Consider the following 15,314-nt stretch of genomic DNA (forward strand, 5'->3'; position numbering starts at 1 on the left):
GCTCTGCCCAGCCGGTTGAGTGAATCGCTGACTCTTTAACCGGTTCTGCGGCGAAGGACCTTAATCGAGTCACCGCGCCGGGGCTGGGATGCTGATGCGATGTGACAGCTGCCCCGCACACCTCCCCGAACACGGCCGCTCGGGGCGATGGCCAGCGCAGCACCCCAGTGCCGGGCACCCCAGTGCCGGGGCACCCGTGGCAGCAGGGCTTTCGGTAGCACTGGGGTGGGGGGCACCCACCCGGGGAGGGCTGGGGGGCTGGGGGCTGAGAGGGGCTGGGGAATCCTTTGCCATCACCCAAGTGACCCCTGACGTCACTGGAAGGCGGTTTAATATCCATCAATCACATGGAAAATCGCATGTTTGGCCCCAGAGCCCTCCTCCCCACGCCCCCCCCAGCCGCCTGTCCTATTTTGAAGGGCTCATTTTCTCAGCGCTAATGAAAGCGACAGCCCTGCAGGGCTGGTATTTGGGGTTATCACTGAGAATATTAATGGCTGGTGCTTGGCGTTAACTCTTTAAGAGGCCAGCCAGAGGCCAGCGCTGGGCTGCCTCTGCAGCGCTGGAACCTGGTCTCCCCAGTGTTGTGTCCGGGATGGGGTGGGTGGGATGGTGACCCTGTTTCCAGGAGGTTTTAATTGCCTGTTTTCACCCCCAGGGAGGCTATTGATCCAGCTGCCTCCTCCTGAGAAGGCTGGGGAGGCAGGGAGGTGGAGGCTGCAGGGGTGATGGGTGCTGCTGGCCGGTGCAGCGGCAAGGCGGGGGCTTGGGGCAGATGGGGTGGTTGGGGGCCTCCAAGGGGCCTCCTCGGGGACCTGGGGGAAAGGCAGGTGCCAGAGGTGACCTGGGATAGCCAGGACGTGGGCAGGGAGAAGGGACAAACTCATCTTGTGACCAGGAAGGCTCCGGCAGTCTGAGCATGTCTGTTTGGCCGGAGATGTTCGTGGTTGACTGGGACACGGAGTTCCCCACGGGGGCTTTGCAAACACCTGTGTGTGGCTGCTGAAGAACAGGCATGTCTCAGAGTCCATCCTGCAACACCTGCGGTTTTCACCTCCCTGGCTCCACCATTGGCATCTCCTTTGGTTTCAAGATCACTTAGGTCACTTCAGTGCCAATGGAGTCACCCATGTGACACCAGCCAGCCACCAGCTCTCTGGGACCCCAGGGTGCCTTCGAGTGGTTGATCCTGTTGGGCAGGGGCTTGCTGCAGTGGTGAGGGGGTGCTTGTCGTAGGCACCCTGCAGTGCACAGCCTGCGGAGGACACTCACGTGTGATGGCTTCTTAGGAAAAAAGTTACCTCCTTGGGCTGCATCTCAGCAACAGGTGATTGTGGCCATGAAGAAACCAGCTGAGAAGCTGGGGCATCAGCCTGTCATCACACAAGCTAATCCCACTGGTGAAGAAGGGACAGCTTCTTCAGGAGGGTTGTACTGTGCCCAGAGCCACCAGGCAGGAGTTACGGCAGCTCCTTTGGAGATCCAGGACTGGTGTAAACGCGCCAGAGAAAACACAGACTCATTTTATACCAACATCCGTCCAAGCTTTGAGTACGCTAAGATTCGCTTGCAACTTTCCTGGTTCTGCCATCAGTTGTGCTGGTGTAAAATCAGGAGCAACGCCGTGAACGCCGGCGGAGCAGCGGCAGTGACAGCTGATGCTGAAGGGAGGGTCGTGTTCACCGGGGCAAGAAGAGCTCGCCATCGGCCTCCAGCCGGGACACGAGGGTTTATGGCAGGGACCCCGCGCGTTGGGGAGCTGGCTGCTGGCCTCTGAAGCCCCTCTAATTGGATGCATTTAAAGATGCCTCCCGAGCTATCTTTGTCTCCTTGCAGCCAGCAGGACACACGTCCCTAAAATGACACCAGCTAATTAAGGCGGTGGAAGCCCAAGAACTCTTCTGTGTCTTGTTTGTTATCTGAGAGCCTGAGGCAACGCTGAGGCCAGTAGGACCCTGACAGGCAGCTGGAGAAACCTGGTAATGACAGGGCCACCAAACCAGTCAGGGAGAAAGAGGCAGAAGAGTACAGAAATCAGCAACGACAATAACAACCAGCCACTCTAATGGTGCCGAGGCGCCTACCGTGCCTTGGAGAGATGGGATCAATGAACCAGAGAGCTTCCTCCCTGCTCCTCACCTTTTTCCAGGCACCTCCAGGCTAAATGGGGTGGAGGGTGGGGGTGGCAGTGGGAGGGCACTGGGGATGGATTCTGCTGCATGGAGGTCAAGAGATGAGTCTCTTACCAGGTTGTTTTCATGCTTGCTGGGAAAACATAGCAGCATCTCCCTGGCTTGGCTAGAGAACTGTCCCACTCACCAGCTGCCTGGGATGTGACTCTGGCAATCCCTTTCTATCTGCCTTCAAGACCCAGGAGCCAGGGCACAAGGTACATATCTAGCACGCACATATGCAAGGCTGGACCTAGAAGAACAGTTTGTGAAAGAACATCTCCTTCCTGCCCCTCCTTGAGTATCTCCTCCTGCTGCTCTCCACCCTCTGTTTTTACCTGCTTTTACCTTCTGAGAAGAAACACCTGTAGCATCGCTGAGCCCACTGCCACCTCCCTCACCCTGCACTCTTTGTAAGCCCTCAAGAGTAGCCTCTGCACCTCTTCAGTGTGGGGGGACACGCATGAGAGCATCAGCTGCTCTCCACAAAGGCCACATTGCTGGAGCCTCCTGGCCATTGGGAAGGAAGAAGGCAAGTGATGCCCAGGGACATTGAAGCACACGCACTAACACCAGAACTGCTCCTCATCAAGGCCTGGGACAACCACTGTCACCCCACCCCAAACCCTCAGAGCCCCCATCCCCCCAGGCTGGCCTTCAATGACACGCATCCTCTAACCCCAGCCCCAGCAGAGCAGCCGCCCATACCAGCACCCATCAGAGAGCCAGACACCTCGAACTCCCTTCCCAGCAGCACCTACCCACAGCCTTGTCCCCAAAAGCATGGTCCATGACCGGCTGCCAGCTCTTCAGCCTCCAGGAGAGGGATAGGACCCTGCTGCTGAGTGCTGAGCTTGTACTGGTTTCCCTGTGGGGAAACGCCTGAGAGTTCATGAAGTACACCCTAGGAGACATTAATTATTCCACCTCCATTGACTCACTGGAGACATGTGCCTGCTGGACATCTCTACAGCACGTGCGTTCAGTCTGTCATTCCTTTTTCTCTGACAGCACCACATCAAAGAGAGAAAGAGGTGCTTCTTGTGCCTTCTGCCATGGCTAGACCATCTGAGCAAACACTAGCAAAACCTGATGCGGACAGGAGGAGCAGATAAAGAAGGGTCAGGGCTGCAGCAGGGTGATTGTCTGCTCTGTGTGGAGGAGCCTGCAGCTCTCTGAGGGACCACGTTACATTTTGCTTTTCTTCTTCCAGTTACTTATGATTCTCTGAGCATCCAAAGCCTGGAGTTTACATTATATGACAGAACAAAAATGTCCTATGGGCAAGGGTCTAGGAAATCACACAAACAGCAATTTACTAATTTCATGCTGCTCATCAAAATCCTAAAGGCCTTGGGGGTCTGGGGATGGGATGTGGAGCCTTTCTCTTCTGGGGCAATTAGTTTCAATCCAACCTTTCTAATGACTGAAGGTTCTTGCTTGCCTGAAGGCACTTCAGCGGCCTGTGGGAAAAGGGCCAGGGTCTCTGTGTCGCTCAGGTCTCTGGGTTATCAAACCCATCTCTGCAAGGTGGGGTCTCATGGGCCAGCTCAACTGGGTTTCACCTTTAAGCCAGTGAAAAGATTCATGATAAAGATGGAGCAGGTAGACAAAGGTATGGAGATGCCTCACCGTTCAACCTTCCCAAGGAAACTGTGGTCCAAGATGAGACGGTACGAGGCTGCTCATGGGCTTGGTTGCAGGGTCTCTACAAATAGTCTTTATTCAGGCTTGGGCAGACACAGCCAGACCCCGCAGCCCACCCAGCAGCCACAGCAATGGTGATTCACCAAAATAAATGGGGACATTCCTATTCTGAGCTGGTTTCCCCAAGGTGCTGAGCTTCCCTGGTAGGGAGCTCAGAGCCCAAGTCCTCGGGCTGCTCTCCCTCCATGGAGCAGGACCTTGTTCCTTCCCTGGATTACCAGGACTATTTGGCTGAGGAAGGCAAGCAGCAGGAGTCAGCATGCCATTTATTTTGTTCTTATGGAGGTGACATTCATGGTGCATCGTTTGGAGTCAAAATTTCCTCTGGTGCCAGCAAGGATTGAATGTTTACCCTGGTGAAGACACGATAAAGACTCCAGGGTCCTCAGACAAGATTTGAAGACCTAGTTCAGCTCCAGTTGCAGAAAACCAGCTCCAGTTCACAGCTTCAGAAAGGCGTTCCCGTCTGTTGCTTTCTCCAGACATTGGCTACAGCAGCTACTGAAACAAACTCCTCCACGCTGTCATGACATTGTCACTGAGCTGAGGGTAAGAGGGACGGATCTCACCCACTAGTATATGATTTTTTTTTTCTTCTTTTCTTTCCTTGGATTGCTTGGAGGCTGAGCCATGCCTTTGGCTAATTTGTTGACCAGCATACATATCTTCCTACAGCTGGAAGCATATTCTCTTCTGGAGCACTTGCCCCATACAAAGCAGGTTGCTTGAATGAGGAGCAGAGAGAAATGGTGTGTTTGTGCCTCACTGCAGTGGGACACCGTGTGGGTTTTGACCCAAAGCCTTCCAAGGAGTCCAGCTCTCCGGGAGAGACCCAGGCTATGTGGTCCTGTGGTTGGCAACAGGATGGGAGCATCCAGCTGGGCAAAGCTGCTGCCCCCCCACACACCCCCTCAGACATGGGGTGTCCAGGGAGGCACTGCTAGCTTTGCCTCCTCCTCCTCCTCCCCAAAGCCACTCTTGTCTTACCTCTTACGGTCTTCATTCATCCAAGTGCAAGAAGAGCCACTGGTGTGGCATGCTGCGGGGAACACACCCGGGGCATGTCCCCTGCCCTCAGGGCCCTGTCTGTCCCCACGCGTGGTGAGAAGCCATGGCCACCCCCTCCAGTCCTGCCTCCCCCAGCTGTCCCTGCTTCCCGCGCTGCCACCTCCTTGTGCCGTCAGTGCCGGGACAGCTGATGGACCCTGACAGCGCTGCTCTTTTTCTCACGACCCGTTGGCTGGCTGCGAGCGGGGGGACCCAGCGCACGCGGGGCCAATGCCCCCCCGCCACCCCTGCGGGAGGTTGCGTTGCACCGAGCAGCTGTTCCACATCACATCGCGTCTCCCTGCCCATGCCGATGGGCTGCGGCACTCACCCTGCCGATGCGGCACCAGGAGGCACGGAGCCTGGCGCGATGGGGCTGTGCCCAGGGAGGACGGCCAGCACGGGGACGATCTGGCTGCTGGAGACCTAGGGCATGAAAGTGCTGCTGAAGGGGTGAAAGGAGCAGGGAGGTCTCCGCATGGCACAGCAGCCATCACCCTTACCCTGTTGGCTCAACACACTGGTCCCAGCTTGCTTGCCAGCCCTCCTCTGTGCCTTGCAAAACTCTGCCTCCCTCCTCTTCATCCTCCACCTCCAAAGCTGCATCCAAGCGCACTGTACCTTCTCTTTGCTATTCTTGGCTCACCCAGCCCACGGCCGGTTCTGCCCTGCAGCATCTTGCTGCCAAAGATGGAGGGTGTCCAGTGCTCCTCCACTTTGCGTCCAAGCCTACTCCTTGTTTTGCACACCAGCCCTCCCCTGCAGGGAGCTGGCAGCTTTGCAGAGCCAGCACCGGGCTCGCCTGGATGCAGTAGCCCCTCAAGATGTGCGGGACATGAGCCTGGTGTCCGGAGTTACTCTGGCTCCTGGAGCAAGGAGCTGGAAGATGGTTTCCCATTCAATCCGTATCCTGAGCGGGAGTAAACCAGTGCAACGGGTGCAGCTGCACGGAAGCGATGACACGAGGTGCACACTGCTTCCTCAAGCACAGGGCTCACTCATCTTGGCCTTCCTTGCACAGCAAAGCTCCCCATCCCTGGCGCTTGCAGTAGTTCTGCAGTCTCACTGCACAGCTTATCCATTTTTAAAGAGCACACCTCATAAATACTTTGTAAAGCACCTTCTAGCCAATGTGCTTTTTTTGATTATTTTTTTTCTTCTCTGGCTGTTTGGAAGGGATGCTCTCCCATTCCTCTCTGGTCTGCTGCTCTTACCGTTATCTTGTACATGGTTGCTGCTTTGAAGTCACCAGGGCTCTGCCTTCAGCACTTGAGGTGAGCTCTGTGTGGTGCAGCATGTTCTCCCCTGCAGTGGGTCACAGTGAAGGATGACAGCTCTCCCCTTTGCTCCCAGGACCCTGCAGATGCCATCGGTGCCTCCATTGGCCCTGCTGTGTGCAGTCTGGGTGAGCTGGTGTGGGCTCCTCTGGACCCTCACCCGGACCTTCCTCACCCTTCCTCTCCCAGGGGACCCCCTTCCCTGCTGCCCACCGTGGACACACTTCATCCTGCCCTCTTCCCTCACTGCTGCTCTTACATCTTCACATTTGCCTCCAGCTCTGCCCTTTTTCAGTTCATTTCCATGTTCAGTTTAAAAAGCAGGTGGGTGGTGGAGCAGGAGATGATGACGACTCAGACACTACTTTCCAGAGCTGCCTCACTGCTTGGGAGATGTTCCCAAGCCAGGGTTTGGCTTGTTCAACGTGCAGCAGGATATTCTTATCGTTCCCTCTTTCCTGAATCAATACGTTGCATGGTGCCAGGCTGGGCACTTCCAAAGCAGTTTGCCACAGCTTTTCTCATCACCGGCCAAGCTTCGGTGTCTCCAAAAATGTGTCAGGAGAGCTGAAGGAAGCTTGTTCTGCCCAGATCGTGTCAACTGGCATGGGCTTGTCTCTAATTCCTCGCTGTACAGCTCCAGCAGCCTTTGACTTGACCAGGTGCTGATGTCCAATGAGCAACCCGGCAGTTCCTGCCAGTTCATCCCTGTTCCCTGCTCCCAGCTCCTGCTTATTCACTGGCCCCTCTTCCAGTTCAGAGGTAGTTCCATGGGTTTAGTTCGCTGCCATAAAAGAGCAAAGTTCGCACGGTCATGCTGGCTGTCCCAGCCTTCAGCCTCCCCAGTGCTTGGTCCCATTTCAACCGCATCGGACAAACCAGTCAAAATCTCCAAAGTGATAAGAGGTTTTGTGAAGCTTCTTGGCTTAGTCTGAGAGAAAGCCCCAAAGTGCTGCCCCATATTTCCAAAGTGCTGCTGCATGAAGTCACCAGTATCTTCTAGAACCCCCACCAGCCAACCAGTGTGTGCACGGCCAGCCAGCACTGATGCCCCAGGAGATGCTGCCTCAGCTCCCAGGGCAGAGGGTACCACAGGGCAGAGGGATGGGAAGGTGCCGCTGAGAGCTGGGGGAGGTGTGATGAACAACAAGGCTGGGGGACAGAGGCCTGGGAGCAAAAGTGAGGTGAAAAGAGTGTGGCATGCGAACCCAGGAGAGAAGCTGGGCAGCTGCAGCTGCTCACACCACAGCTTGTTCCATCTTTTACAACCACCTTCACTGGCCTCTGAGCCTGGTTTCTTCTTGTTCTTACCTGGGTGGTAAAACCATCCCAGGAAGGCTGTAGGAGCTCTTCCCACTTTTCTGCTTCTGGGTGGGTGGTTGGTTGTTGGGTTTTTTTGTTCTTTTTTTTCAGCTGTGAGAGTCTCACTTTTGTCCAGAGCCTCACCTCTGCGAGCTTTGGCATCCCAGCCCAGGGAGGACTTTCCCAGACACAAAAGGGACGGCTTCGGAGCCTTTTGTTGTTGCTTTCTGCTTGCCTTGGTGTTAATGGCTCTTGAAGGCAGCCTGACTCCATAAGGCAGCGCAGAGTAACCTGTGCATCGAGCGGACACCCTCGCCCCTGGGCAGGACCCGCCTGCTGCAGGGTCAGCTTTGCTGCTGTCACTGTGAGGCATCGCAAGGGTCTGTCCCAGTGAGCGAGGCTGTCCGTGGCAGCAGGTAAGCTGGGGAGGATGGGGTCTGTGGTGGGCACGCAGGGCCCAGAGCTTTGTTTCTGCCTTGCTGTTGGCCAGGGACCCGTCTACTCTGCCTTTGGTTGGGTTGTTGAGTTTTGGCTGGAGATCCTGCATTCGGCATGTGCCGGTCACCCCCAGAAAGGTGGATGTGGGGGAGAAGACAGGAGCAAGGGGCACACACCTGAGCCCGCTGCTGATGGAGGCGTTGCAGAACTTCCTGACTAGGCTGGAGGGAAGCAGCTCTGGAAAGGGATGTGGCAGTGCAAGCCCTAACTTTACTCCTCGTGTGGCTTTGGGACTGACAAGGAGACCCTGGAAGAAGGGGCTGGAAATGAGGACGTGGGATAGGTGCCTGCTGTGCAACTCCAGGATCCAGCCAGGGATGTCCCCCAGCAAGGACACTTCTTTGCAAGGAAGGGAGGTGAGACCCTGGCTTGGTCCCTCGTTAGAAAAGCAAGCTCTGTGAGATCCATACATTCAGAGAGGGACGGCAGGGTGAAGGAGACTGCCCTACCACATGCTCAGTCTTGAAAAGAGCCTGGGTATTTCCTGGGCTAGTGACAAACACCTTCCCAAACAGCATGTGGCACGATGCAGAAGGCAGAAGTGTGGCTGTGAAGGCTGGGCTTCAGTGCAGGTGGTGGAAGCATCCCAGCAGGCAGACAGCAGGATCAGCTCTGTCTGCAACAAGGGTCCTGAAGACTGATGGCTCCAGCTCTCCCAGCTGCCAAGAAAATGGCCAGGCCACCAAACACAGACAAAAGCTCCATCCCATGAGAGTTCCGAGGAGAAAGGAAGAGTAAGCAGTTAAAAGGCCTGCCGAAAGCAGCGTTATTGATATGCAAGTCACATGCCCCCGTAAAACCCTGCCAACCAAAGACCTGTGGCAACCAGGACATCTGTGAAAGCATTTAACAGCAATGAAGCAGAAGATCAGATGAGTAAAAATGCTTTGGATGTCTCAGTCCAGCCTCATCTTTTGGAAGATGTGGTGCAAGTGATGATGCAGCCAGGTGAGCTGAACTGGGAAGCACAGGATGGGTCTTGTGCAGAGCCTCTTGCAGCTCCTGTGCTCCTGGAGGGGTTTGAAGAGACCAACCCCTGAACCAAAAAGAAAAGTCAGCAGTTCTCTCCAAGTCACTGAGCATGTCTGCATCCATGCTGCTAATGTGCTTTCTGGGCAAGTACATGTTCTCCGGTGGTCTTGGTTGCCCAGAATTTTTTATGAACTAACTCTGGCCACATGTGTGATATAGGTACAAGATAGAGCAGCTTCACACAGACAGAATGAAGACTTCAGCCTTCAATTTTTTACTACTCAGATCATTAGCTATACCACTTTTGCTCAATTTCATGTTCCAGACATCTTTGATTAGAGCAGTTCTTTATGGAATTAATGACATGCTTTCTTGGATGTACTACGCTGTCCTCATTCTTCCACTCTGTTCCTCAGGTTTCCATGCCCAGATTAAGATGACACTCACCACTGTTTTGGAAATCCCTCCAAAATCTGCCTATCCGTAGAGGATTTGTAGAGGAATGAAGCTGGGTTAATTAACATTGATAACATACAGCTGTGGGCTGGCTTGGGGTGGTGGGTTGGCTGGTGTGGATAAGGTGCAGCTGTGACTGGTTCCTGCTAAGTAGTTAAATAGCTGTAAGGGGTAGGGGAGAGGAGCAGTGACTGAAGAGAGACCTGGAAGAAGCAGAGGGAGGTGAGAGAGTGCCCTGGATGTATGAGAGACAAGGAGAAGGATGCAGCAGAGGCAAGAAGCAGGATGGACTGTCTTGAAGAGGATGATGCAACAGCACAAACAGTAGATGAACTGTTGAAACCCTGTGGGGGATTGGTGGCTGTGCTGGGGCAAGGTGCAGAAACTACTTATTGAAGTTAGCCTGGTACAGGGTGGTAAAAGCCTTGTTGCAGCTTGACAGTTTTGAGAGTGCTGACACACATCCCTTCTTTGAAACATCTTTGGGAGCTGAGAGTGAGCAGCATCCCAGTGATCTGATCCAGCCTGACTTTCCTGTGTTTTGTCCCTAACGTGATCATTTGTACATGTTCAAAACAAATCCTGGATAAGATGAAACACTCCACCATCTGAATGTCAGCAAGGCAATCGGAGAAGCTGCAATTTTAATGATATGGGAGAAGTCACTTGTTTAGAGCTTGATTCGTGATGCTCTGTTACCCATGACAGCTTATGCTAGGACTATATTTGCTTCTGTTCTCACCTTCCCACATTTTCTTGGACAATTTTTATTCCATAGCTTTCTTTAACTCATCTGCCCTGATTTCCAATTGTCCTTACTTGGCTGAGAAATACAGAATTAACCTTTCTATAAATTGTTTTGCTTTTTCAATGCTTTTGTCCCCTCTGTTCTAAAGTAGATGCTCACCCCTGCCAGACAAATGTGGCTTTTGGTAGCTCAGTCACTGAACTTACTGATTTATCTTTGTATGCAGCTCTCCCTCCAACCACCCTGGGTGCTGGAATCCAGCTGGGAATTGCCTGAGTGTCTTTGCTGTGTATGGAAATGTCTTTCACTAGCTTTGTTGCTGACAGGTTCTTGTCTCCTGGACAAGTGGTTACAGCTACATTTACTGCTTGGTTTAGTGTTAAGCAATGTTATAAATAAGCATTACTAGAGGGATTATTGCTCAAATCCTATAGGAGGAGCGTTATGTTGCTTATTCTGGCATTTAAATTGAACCATAGCTAGCTGTGATTAGCTCTGATTACACTGAGCTTTCAGCATCTTGTATGACTTTGCATAAAGTGTTGAGATCACCAGTCTGCATCATGGTGGTCCCTTTCCCCAGTTGGTGGGGTCCCCTCCCCAGGAAGTCTGGTGGCCTCCTCACTGCCCACCTCTGCTCCTGTGAGCATCCCCAGCCCACTATATGGGACTGCCAGCACAGAAATGTCACTGCCTGCGCTCTGGGGGCTGCCTTACTGGTACTGTAGGGGTGAGGGAGATGTCCAGCTTGTCTTCACCAGTGCCAGGGATTTCATGCCTCCTTTGTTGGATAGTTTTCCTCAAAGCTCCAGTGAATTCAGAGGAAGCAGGAGCTTTGGCTTGCTGTAATTCCCAGCTCCTGATGTTGAATGTTTGAAAGGACTGCAGCTGGACTAGTTAGTCATTGTCAGTCCCTTCAACTGCACTATTCTATTCTACTTCTAATCTATTAAATTCAATTAATTTTGATTAAATTCTATACTGGAGAATGGACAAAGTGCTTTACAGTCATTGCAACAGCACTCAGAGCCAGGAAATCCCCCCAGGTTCGAGGAGATGTATCACCCAAGTTTGGGACCTGGGGTGGGAAACTGGTATTTTTATCATTACTTGACCCATGGCCTGGTATTAGCGAAGTTTCCACTCTGCAGCGTGCATGTTATGTTGGAAAATTTAAGGCTGGACATTAAATTGTTTCTGTGCTGTCATTCATGACCAGAAATGACCCAGCTACCATTGTCAACTGAAGCTTGACACTGCTAAAGTTTGGAGTCGATAGCTGAGACTGTGACATAGAGGTATCTACAGAGCTACCCATAGCTTGATCTCCTATGCACCCTTCTAATTCTGTCCTCCTACCTCCACTGGAAAGGGGTAAGTCTTCTGCCTCCCTCCAAACAGCCCTGAAGGTGCCCACACATAGTTCTTGTTCAAAACCAAGACTGAGCTTTCAACTGCAGAAAGACTCAAGCTGTTGCTGATTCTCAATGCCAAGCTGGTGAGATGTATGTCTCTGCCATGGTAGCTACGGCTGGTGGCCTGGGGTTTCTAGTTCCTTGGTTTCTGGGATTACATGGATAATACTCCAAGGAGCTTTCCATTAGGAAGACTCCAGTTCATGCATAATTCCGTAGGTAGCTCTCCAAATGTGGTGCAACAATCTCAAGGTTGTTTTGTGCCCCTGGTAAACTTGTGATAAATTATCTCAATAGGTATTATTAGTGGAAAAGCTTCAAAAGCCCACACCAAGTGAGGTGAACTGACATTCCTAGTATCATACATAGAGTGAGTGAGTGGTCTATAACTACCAAGTTTCTTCCAGCCCAAGAAATCACCTCTTAGAGCACAACTGAATGGGATGAGTGGAGAAATTCAAGGGAAGCGGTGACTTCTTGCTGTGAACCACACGGTACCTGCTTCGGAAGGGTAAAACAATAGCAGTTCCCATTGCTGCAAATCCCTGTCAGCACCAAATTCACCCAGGATGAAGAATTTGGTGTGACAGGAGGGACAAGAGGGGAGAGGAGAAAAGGAGATGTTATCCATGGGAGGAGAAGAGGGAACAGCTCTGCTGTCTCACTGTGTCCTCAGCGCCTGACCCGTTCCTTGGCTCGGAGCAGCTGGGGTGGCACTGGGACCGCTGCATCCTCTTCCCACATCTGCAGCACTTCCAGCTGTGGTCTTGGGCAGGTTCATTTGTCCTTGTCCCTCCGTTGGTATACAGTTACTGATGCCAGCACCTTTTGGGACAGCTTTATGGCATCATTAACATTTATGGAGAGCTTTGAGGTTCTGGCATGGGGAGGGCAAAGGGCTGTTATTTAGTGGGCATCTCCATGGAGCAGTGGAGGTGCCCACCACACAACAGCCCTTTGCCTCTCTCTTCCAAGACCATTTAGGACCCTTGGCCTTGCTGAGTTAACGTGTCGCTGGTTTTTGCCCCTGTTGCTGCTGCTTTCCCCCTCTCTCTCTTGCTCTCACCCCCCCTTTCTCTCTTCTCCTCCTCTCCCGGCTCTGTAGCAGTTTCCTCGGGAGTGTTCAGCTAGCTGACACATTTGCCACAGATGGATGGTGCACACGGAGACAGCTGTCACTCCCGATTTGTGGTCCACTGCGTGACAGCGGGACTGATGCCTTCTGAAAGGCCGTCTCGCGGAGCACATGCACTCTGACATTCTTCGAGATGAGCCCTACAGACACCTCTCAGTGGACCTCAGGAGAAGCTGGCAAGCTAACCCTTCCCGCTCCCCCTCCCCGAAGCAGCCTGCAGGCTGGAAGAAAGCAAGCACTCTGGTGTGCGCGCACACACACACGCACGGCCAACCTCCTTGGGTAGTTCTGTGCCACTACTGGTCTGCCAGGTCCCAGCCCGGCTGTTTGCTCCTGATGCTGGTGTATGAAGTGAGGCAGGTTGAGATTTGCAAGAGGGAAAGGTCACCAGCGAAGCTGCTCTTTTCCCCTTTTCTGCCTTTTTAATTGCAGGAGGGAAGGATATGGGCTCCAGTTTCATTCTGTCAGAGCAGCTGCCTCCAGCCTCTTGAGTTCCTCTGTCACAGCAAAAGCTGACAGACTTTGCAGCAGCAGCCTCTTCAAGCCTCCCTGTCTTCTCCATCCCCTGTGATGGTCTCCATCCCCGATGACCCACACAGCAACATGGAAATTCCATCACGGCCCCAGCATTGCACACTGCAGTGGGGCAAGCTGCCCTGGGAGGACCCTCACATTTCCTATGGAGGTTCCTTTCACCAGCTTGAGGCCAGCTGCAAAGGTAAGGCTGGCTCCTTTGAGAACAAAGCCCTTAGCCCGGCTGAAGGTCCTTGTTTCAGGTCCCAACCACCCATACTTGTCTTATGCACGCAGACACCAATGTATTCAACTCTGAGGCCTTCAGTGAAACTCTTCTGGTGGGACTTTCAGTTGGACAGACAAAGCAAGGCAGAGGAAACAGTTTCCACCTCTGGGGAGAAGAATAAAACCTTCCTGATGCTCAACTCCATAGGAATGGGAACTGGTCCTGCCTTTGGACCTCAGAGGAAAAAAGAATCCTTCCAAAAAAGACATGCACAGCTGTTAATTGTCCCTCTGACTTGCAGAAGGTTGTGATCTTGGGAACAGGTCTTCCTGAAAAGGAAACAGAAAGTTTGAACTAGGTCTAGAGAATATCATCCCTCCCGAACTGACCTGAAACTTCCCCACTTTTTCCCATGTCTGGGCCCTATCCCACATTACACAAGTACCCGGTGGCTGCACAAGGTCATGGAAAAAGTCCTTCCAGTAAGGTCTCCAGGTGGTGTTCAACAGCAGAAACGCAGGGGAGAGGACAAAAGCAGAGCAAACTGATATGAGATGTCTCTTGGATGCTCTTCCAAGCTTTCAACCAGTCACAGGTGAAAGACCTTATGAACAAGGTATGACTTCTCTGTATTCAGTAGCTCCTGCTGGAGTTCCCATCCCAGCAGTACCTGGATAGGTCTGCTCACCCACCCCCTGCCAAAGGCTTTAGGAGCCACTTGTAAACACAGGAGGCTTTACAGAAGTTAGTTACCCTGGTTGCTTTGATCCCCTGACCCCTGCTCCCAACCCCTTGGAGCAGGCTGACTGTTGAGCAGGAGCCTGCTCAGCAAGACACAAAGTGTGAGTTGCACCAGGACTCAGCTCTCCCGGTCCTTCAGCAGCAAGGAGTGCCTGCCACGAGGCTAGTCTTGAAGGCTGTAATGTGGTTCCGTGCTCAACAGGTTGCAGGCACAGAGGGTTTGTGCGGCTTGATGTGAGGTCATGCCAAGCTGGCATCGGCGTGAGGGGAAGGTTTCCATTCAGATGGGGTGGTGTTCCTGGGGGGGAATATGGGGCACCTACCCAGTGTGAAAGCTGGCAGAGCATCTCTATCTGTAGCAAAATATTAGGAGAAGTAGGGATCCAGCGAGAAACTCAATCGTAACTGCAAGTTCAAGATTGCTGAAAGAGTCACTGAAAACCTTAAGGAGAGGCTGAAATGGACCCGAGTGCAGTTGAAACTAAGGAGAAAAGAGCAGTGCCATTTCCCTCTTGATGAGAGTGCCCCAGAAAGACTCCAGCTCTGGCATCATTCACCTGGACTTTTCCATCATGCCATCTCTAAATAGAGCTGTCTGGACCTGGAGGATGGGACCTCCCAGCTCACAGGCTAGTAGCAGTGGCTGTGAGGAAGGGTCCCGAGAAGGAACTGTGCTGGAGAGAAGGAACTATGGGCTCTTACAAAGTCTCAGCAGGTTCTGGCCTTAGCTGGTACCCTCAGCCTGGCCTGCCGCACGGCAGTGAGACCTTGGAGACTGGTGGTCCAGGGTCACATCCTTTGTTCTGACACAGTTATTTTAAATGAGGCTGGGAAGACCAGAGATCTTGGCATTGCTGTGGGCCTCTCCACAGTGGCACTCCAAGGGTCCAGAACGTGCAGAGATATGAGAAGCAGTTATGTTGTAAGAATGTGGCTCCCTGGGAAAATCATGGTCCATCTGTACAAAGCATGGTCAGACCAGACACTGATGCCTCCAGGACTTTTCCTCTGAGATCCTCGGAAAGATGGGAACTGGTGAGGCTGGGCTGCCTAAGAAAGCGCACTCTGAGCTTCAGCAGCATGGATACATGAGTTCCAAGGTG

The sequence above is a fragment of the Falco peregrinus genome, chromosome 5, assembly GCF_023634155.1.
Source record: "Falco peregrinus isolate bFalPer1 chromosome 5, bFalPer1.pri, whole genome shotgun sequence".
Taxonomy (NCBI): Eukaryota; Metazoa; Chordata; class Aves; order Falconiformes; family Falconidae; genus Falco; species Falco peregrinus.